General features: G+C 38.6%; 1 long non-coding RNA gene across 1 annotated transcript; it reads left to right on the forward strand.

Annotated features, from left to right (window-relative positions):
• Window positions 1-4714: 4714 nt before the first annotated feature.
• Window positions 4715-7264, forward strand: LOC119539545. The gene is made up of 2 exons (XR_005217902.1): window positions 4715-5199; window positions 6207-7264. It is a non-coding gene; the product is annotated as an uncharacterized LOC119539545 (long non-coding RNA).
• The last annotated feature ends 636 nt before the right edge of the window (window positions 7265-7900 follow it).

A 7900-nucleotide genomic window follows, 5' to 3' on the forward strand; every position in this document is an offset into this window, starting at 1 on the left:
GCTGCACAAATGCTGTTCCTGGCACCTCTGCTGGATGATGGCAGCCTCAGCCAACAGCTCCAAGCGTTTTCTTCTCTGCACAAGCAAGCCAGAAAGCTTGGAGGACAGCATCTGCCCTGTTCAGAGCTAAAAAATAACCTTCTGGGCAGCTAAAGCTCCAACTTTTTTTGTTTTTTTAATTCCATTTTATTGAGATATAATCATATACCATACAATCATCCATGGTATACAATCAGCTATTCACAGTACCATCTTATAGTTGTATATTCATCACCCCAATCTATTTTTAAACATTTTCCTTACACCAGAAAGAATCAGAATAAAAATAAAAAATAAAAAAAGAACACCCAAATCATCCCCCCCATCCCACCCTATTTTTTGTTTAGGTTTTGTCCCCATTTTTCTACTCATCCATCCGTACACTGGATAAAGGGAGTGCGATCCACAGGGTTTTCACAATCACACTGTCACCCCTTATAAGCTACATTATTATACAATCGTCTTCAAGAGTCAAGTCTACTGGGTTGGAGTTTGGTAGTTTCAGGTATTTACTTCTAGCTATTCCAATATATTAAAACCTAAAAAGTGTTATCTATACAGTGCATAAGAATGTCCACCAGAGTGACCTCTCGACTCCTTTTGAAATCTCTCAGCCACTGAAGCTTTATTTCGTTTCATTTTGTATCCCCCTTTTAGTCAAGAAGATGTTCTCAGTCCCACGATGCCGGGTCCAGATTCATCCCCGGGAGTCATATCCTGCGTTGCCAGGGAGATTTACACCCTGGGAGTCAGGTTCCATGTAGGGGGAGGGCAGCAACATCACCCACCAAGGTGGCTTAGTTAGAGAGAAAGGGCCACATCTGAGCAGCAAAGAGGCACTCGGGGAGACTCCTAGGCACAATTATAAGCAGGTTTAGCCTCTCCTTGCAGCAGCAAGCTTCGTAGGGGCCAGCCCCAAGACAGAGGGCTCAGCACATCAAGCTGTCAGTCCCCAATGTTTGTGAGAACGTCAGCAACAATCCGGGTGAGGAAGTCCAACACTTCTGCATCCTCCCCCAGCTCTTCAGGGAGAGGGGCCCAGAATATATATTTTTATTTTCCACCCAAATTACTTTAGGATGTGTTCAACTTCTTTTTTGATTCAGATATCTTTAATAAGATTCCTTCATGGAATCCACACATATGGGTGAAACATCTACCATAGTCTTCAGCCTTATAGCTGTGTTAGTTACATCAGCCACAGCTGGGAGAAGCCAGTCAAGCTCTGTGCTTGGGCATATGTGTATTTGGTGTTCACAGTCTTGGAGGAGAAATGTCAACTTTTGTGTTTCTCTTAACAACTTTTGTGTTTTCCTTACAAAAGGGGTTAAAAAATTCAGTAGGTAACTGTTCCGGTTTGCTAATGCTGCTGTTATGCAAAACACCAGAAACGGATTGGCTTTTATAAAAGGGGTTTATTTGATTACAAATTCACAGTCTGAAGGCCATGAAAATGTCCAAATTAAGGCATCAACACAAGTGTATATTCACCGAAGGAAAGCTAATGGTGTCTGGAAAACCTGTTTGCTGGGAAGGCATGTGGCTGGTGTCTGCTGTTCCATCTCTTCTCTCAGCTCCTGTGCATTCTTCAAAATGTGGCTCTTGGGGTGTTTTGTCTTCTCTTAGCTTCTCCGGAGCCAAGTGTCAGCAAAAGTCTGCTTTCAATGGCTACCTCCATAATGTCTCTCTTGGCTGTAGCTGCACTGAGTTCCTTCTGTTTGTCAACCTTTTTATATGGCTCCAGTGATTTAATTAAGACCCACCCTGAATGGGTGGAATAACACCTCCATGGAAATTATCCAATCAGAGGTCTTGCCCACAGTTGACTGAGTCACATTTCCATGGAAATAGTCAATCAATAGGTTCCAATCTAATCAATACTAATACATCTGCCCCTACAAGATTGCATTAAAGAACACTGCGTTTGGGAGGACATAATACATGCAAACCAGCACAGTAAGTAATGAAGATTTTCCATTTTGAAGAACTAATGGTAGAGATATTACCATCCAGTATAATCTGAGAGAGTAACTAGTAGAACTATGGGTTCACAAAACAGACTCACCATCTTTGAGATATAATTGAACTGGAATCCTGAAAATAACATTTCAGTTTTTCCACCTTGCTCTCTCTTCAAGTCTGTCAATAAGAAAGACTAAAGGGTGATCAAAAGCAAGAAGGAAGAAGGAAAAAGAAGAACTTAATCTCCTTTTTCTACACTGTTTGCTTCCTGTTTTTAATAGCATTACCCTAGTAAAGCTTCACCTTGCCAAAGAGCCATGCTGTTTGTAACACAGCTCTCCTCACCCCTCCCTCTCATGCAGGGAAGCCAACACCAGCCACTAGTCAGTTGCATCTGCTTCTCAAAGAGCTGGATCCTAATATGAGTTCCCTCCTCTGGGATCAGAAATATCAGCACCAGCCAAGCAGCACCCCCTTTGTTCCCCCAACCCGGGGTGTGACAGTGGCTAGCTCTGTGATATTCGAGTGTTCTTGCTATAGCTTTTCAACTTTTTAATATCTAGTTAACATTTTTATATTAAATTATCATTTAATTAACTCTTGTAATTCTGAGAAGATGGTGGTAGACATGAGAGCATAGCTTTAAGATCCTTTGAATCCCACATAAAAACAAACACTGCAACTAGATAACAAAAGAAAAACAAGCAGTGTTTACAAACAGACAAGACAAGCACCCAAATACAAGCAAGGGGGAACAAACCACCAATAGCCACAAGACCCATGTTCTATTAGTGTCTATGCAGGAAAAAGCAGAGTGAAGTAGTGGGACACTGGATGGATCTCAGAACAGAAGAACCCCACATAAACTACAAATTATTCAGTGGAAAGCGTGGCAAATTATTTTGGGAAAAGCAGCTGACACTGGAAGAGTTTTGCATGTTCCAATAGTGAGATGCCTGTGGTAAGTCTTAAAGGGTCTAAAACCAACTAGTTCACAAAACTGTCATAACTCATCTGTTATGACCCCCTTCCAGAAAAGGGCCTCACACTGAGGAGAAACTGTGGGGATAAATTTAAATTGTTCAGTATATGATCAACTGAAATGAAGGAAAAAGAAGGTCAGATAAAAGGAAGGGAAGAAACAACCAGGAACTATACCAAGCATGCCAGCATGGTTTTAATATTGTATGAAAGCAACAGAGCAGGGAGCTTGTTAGAATTTAGAAAAACTATTTTAACCAAATATTCTAAGAAGCCTTAAAAATTAAATTCACATAAAAATGAGCACCAGACAACCACTGAGGTCAAATACCATACTAAGTAGCTGTAAGAAAAATGACAATAAAGAATAGAATAACTCCGCAGGCAATGAAACCACACTAGAAGGACATACTCAAAATATATGTAAACCAAAACATACCACTTCAGAATGAACAACAAAACATTAAGAAAGCGATACAAGACAAGAAAAAAAAAAAATACATAAATCAGAATTAGTAAAATTGGGAAAGGACCTGATATACATAAAAAAATAGAAGTAAAAGAAACAATTTCAGAAATGATGAATAAACTAGAAGGAATATAGGAGAAAACAAACAAAACACATACATGCACAGAAACACAGACAAATAATGCTTTACAAAATAGTAGATGAAAAGGAGGGAAGTTTTTAAAAACAAATATAGAAAGTAATAAAAAGCATTTGAGAGGAAGTGACAGATATTGAAGATAAGAAAAGATTCAATGTACAGATATAGAGGTTCCTAAAGAAAAAAAAAATTAAGAATTGGAACAAATGCTGAAAATATTGTGAAATTATATATTAAAAGAGTATATCAACCAGAGAATATAATTCCAGAACTACCAAGATCAAGACATATTCTAGCAAAACTACTGGACTTAAAGAAAAAGAAAAATCCTTTGAACAGCTAGGAAAAAACAGTATATGTTTTATAAGGGCAACAGAATTAGATTGTTATCAGGTTTTTTTGGCAGCAATGCTCTGTGCCTTTAAAATGGAGTAACATATTAAGTAACCAAGAGTTTTAGTCTGCTAGGCTATCCAATGCAATATACCAGAAATGGGCTGGCTTTTACCAATGGAAATTTATTAGTTTACAGACTTACAGTTCTGAGGCTTTGAAAATGTCCAAACCAAAGCATCATCAAGATGATACCTTCTTCCTGAAGACAGGCTGCTGGTGATCCCGGACTCCTCTGTCAGATGGAAAGACACATGGGACCATCTGCTGGTCTCTCCCTTCTCTTGGATTTCATTGCTTCCAGCTTCTGGCTTCACTGGCTTCCTTTCTGTTTCTGTGGCTTTCTCTCTCAGCTTCTAGGTCTTTCTCTGTGTCTCAATCTCTCTGTATATAAAGGACTCCAGTAAGAGGATTAAGACCCACATGGAACACACCTCAACTGAAATAACCTAATCAAAGACCCCACCTACAATTGGTTTACACCTACAGGAACGGATTAGCTCTAAGAACACGATTTTCTGGGGTCCATTCAGCTTCATACAGCCACACTGTCGGGATTTATTAAAGCTGACAGAATGCAATGTACCAGAAATGGGTTGGCTTTTTCATTGGGGATTTATTAGGTTGCAAATTTACAGTTCTAAGGCCATGAAAATGTCCACATTAAGGCATCAAGAGGTAGATACCTTCTCTGAGGAAAGGCCAATGGCATCTGAGGTTCCTCTGTCACATAGGAAAGCACATGGTGACGTCTGATCTCCCAGCTTCTGGTTTCAAAATGGCTTTCTCTGGGGCATTTTCTTTTGTAGCTTTTCTGAGCTCTCTCCAAAACATCTCTGCCTTCTGTCCTCTCGTAGAGGACCCCAGCAAGGGGATTAAGACGCATCTCAAATGGGCAGGGTCACCTCTCCATGGAAACAACCTAATGAAAAGGTCTTACCCACAATAAGTCTGCCCCAAGATTTGATTAAAAGCACATAGGCTTTCCTGCGGATACGTAACAGATCCAAACCAGTATATACACCAAGGAAAGAAAATTTAAGCCAAGGAGTTTATATCCAGCAAAACTAACTTCAAGTTTAGCCAGAGTCAACCTGTTATCAACAAGCATGAACTGAGAGACCATTGTTCCCATGAACACTTCTGAAAGAACCTACCAGAAAACAAGCCTTAGACATCCAAAATGACTTGAGAAATATCAATCTAAGGACTGGAGGTAAGCATTTATAGTTACTTGTAGAACTAAGAAGAAATAAGGGTTAAAGGGAAAGATTATTATATGTAATGGCTGTATGATCTGATTGTGCAGATATAATTTAAAAAATGGGGTTGAGATGTTGTTGGGATTGAATCATGTTCCCTATAAAGACATGTTTAAGTCTTAATTTGCATTCCTGTAGGTGTGAATCCATTTGTAAGATCCTATTATTAGTTAAGTTGTGGACTCATTTGTGAATAGGATCTTCAGAGATACTATTTAAATGAGGCCAAATTTAATCAATATTGACCTTAGTACATATTTCTGTACTCCTTATAAGGCCAAGGAAATTTGGATGCAGTCAGTCAGAGATAGCCACGGGAGACCAGAGAGACAAATTGCCGTGTGATGTAGGCAAAGATGCATGTCACAGAATCCCAAGGATTGTGGCAAGCCAGCACCAGAATGCTACAGAACCCATGAGAGAGCATAACCTATTGAGACTTTGATTTTGAACTTCTAGCCTCCAAAGCCATGGGCCAATAAGTTCCAGTTGTTTAAGCCAATTTATTTTATGATATTTATCATAGCAACCCTGGCTTCTTGGAGAAATGTTTGATTCCACATCTATAGCTGAAAATGTATAAGATGAGCCTAGAACATCTTGAAATGTCATATAATAGAGAAGCAATCAAAGACTACTAGGGCCATGTCAAAAGGATTGGAATCAAATTGAAAAGGTCCTTGGCCAAATAAGTTATAAGAATTACAATGGATCAAAACTGATCAAATATATTTAAATTTGTGAGTTCATAATATTAAGGAATACTTTTTAAAAACCTCATTGGTCAACTGTGATAGGCTGAATGAACAATGGCCCCTAATAGATACCCAGTTTCTAATCCCAGGAAACTTGGATGTTACTGTATGAGGACAAATGCTCTTTGCAGATGTAATAAATTTAAGGATCTTGAGATGAGGAGATTACCCTGAATTAATCAGATTGGTCCTAAATGTAATCACAGGTATCCGTATAAGAGAGAAGCAGAAGATCTGACTATAGACAGAAGAGTAGAAGACTATATGATGGAAGCAAAAGGAAGCAGAGTCAGAGAGAAGACAACATATTGCTGATTTGGAAGATGGAGGAAGGGGCCATGAGCCAAGGAATGCAGTAGTAAACTCTAGATCCTGAAACAGGCAAGAAAACAGATTCTTCCCTAGAGCATCTGTTGAGACCTTGATTTAAACTCTGTGAGACATATTTCAGACTTCTAGCCTTCAGAACTATAAGAGAATGAATGTTGTTTTAAACCACCAAGTTTTTGGTAATTTGTTACAGCAGACATAGGAAACTAATATAGTTACAAATCATTATCTTAAAAATCTAAAAAAAGGAAAGAAGCAAATATTTATCCCACCCTTCCTAAATGAACTGTACCACTTGGTAAATATTAGATGTGGGATTGTCTTCTTATAAAATTATTCCAGGTAATAAATTAAAACACCAGGATTTCACTATTTTGCAACTGCAAATGAACTAGTGAATCTAGGCATTGAGTACCAATGGCTGCTAACATCAAAATAGAATGAAAACAAGTTATTAAGTGTCTTCAGATGAAAGAACAATAATTTGGTCTTGCCAAAGAAATGACTTCTGGATGCTGCAGTTTTCAGTAAACAGAGAAAACAGAAGAACGTATTGAACTGCACTATGATACAGAATCAGCAAAAGCCAGATTTTCAGTATCTCAAAAGGTCACACAGCTCAGTTCTTCAAATGATAAATAGTAAGGAAAAGAATGGGATGGGGGGACACCTGGATATTAAAAGAGACTTAAAAGGCAATTCAAGTTAATAAACTAAAGTATCTGGGGATGCCGTCTTGGATGATAAAACTATAAAATATACAACAAAGTGATTGTAAAAGTCATAATATTGGATATGAGTAGGGGGCTTTCTGGAATGGCTAGCAAAGCCAGGATTATAGTTACAAGGGTATTTAACTTTATAATGATTTACTAAGCTACATTTGTTTCTGTGTTTTTCTGTAACTTTTACAATAAAAAGATTAAAAATGAAATTAAAACCTCTGGTGTGGCATTCTCTCTTCTGATCATGATAGAGTAACAAGTGCTGGACTTGTGCTCCCACCATAAACAATTTAAAAATTGGACAGAATATAGGAAACAACTGTTTTCAGGCTTTGAAAACCAGGCAGCATAAGATTGTGGTCTTGAAGAGAAGGGAGACAAATGAAGTAAGTCCTAAAATCACTCGGTATTCCTAACTGGAGGCACTTTACCTTCTACCGAGCAAGGAGGGAAAACCCTATCAAAGCAAAGAGGTCTTTCTGAGTTAAGATAGAGGTTGCAGAATGGGGAAGTTGAGTTTCCTGTTACTTATGGGACAGAGTATCAGAGAAGAGATTATTATGCAGAGAAATAGATTCAGGAATCTCAAGTCACCTTGAGTCTTTGGCTGAATAGTAAGCTGCTCATGTTTAGAATGAGATGCCACAAAGCCAGACAAAGAGCTACTAGGGAAAGAACAACTACTGGGAGGCAGAACCTGAACAAAACTGGAAGATATTTGTCAGCCAAAGGGGGGAGACATTGTTGAGCACTCAGACATTCAATAGAGACCCCAAAAGGGTTGCATCTTAGTAATGGGGCTAATCTCTGTCTCTATTATGCATATTCAAGCCTCTCACTAATGA

This window comes from Choloepus didactylus, chromosome 1 (genome assembly GCF_015220235.1).
Source record: "Choloepus didactylus isolate mChoDid1 chromosome 1, mChoDid1.pri, whole genome shotgun sequence".
In the NCBI taxonomy this organism is placed as follows: Eukaryota; Metazoa; Chordata; class Mammalia; order Pilosa; family Megalonychidae; genus Choloepus; species Choloepus didactylus.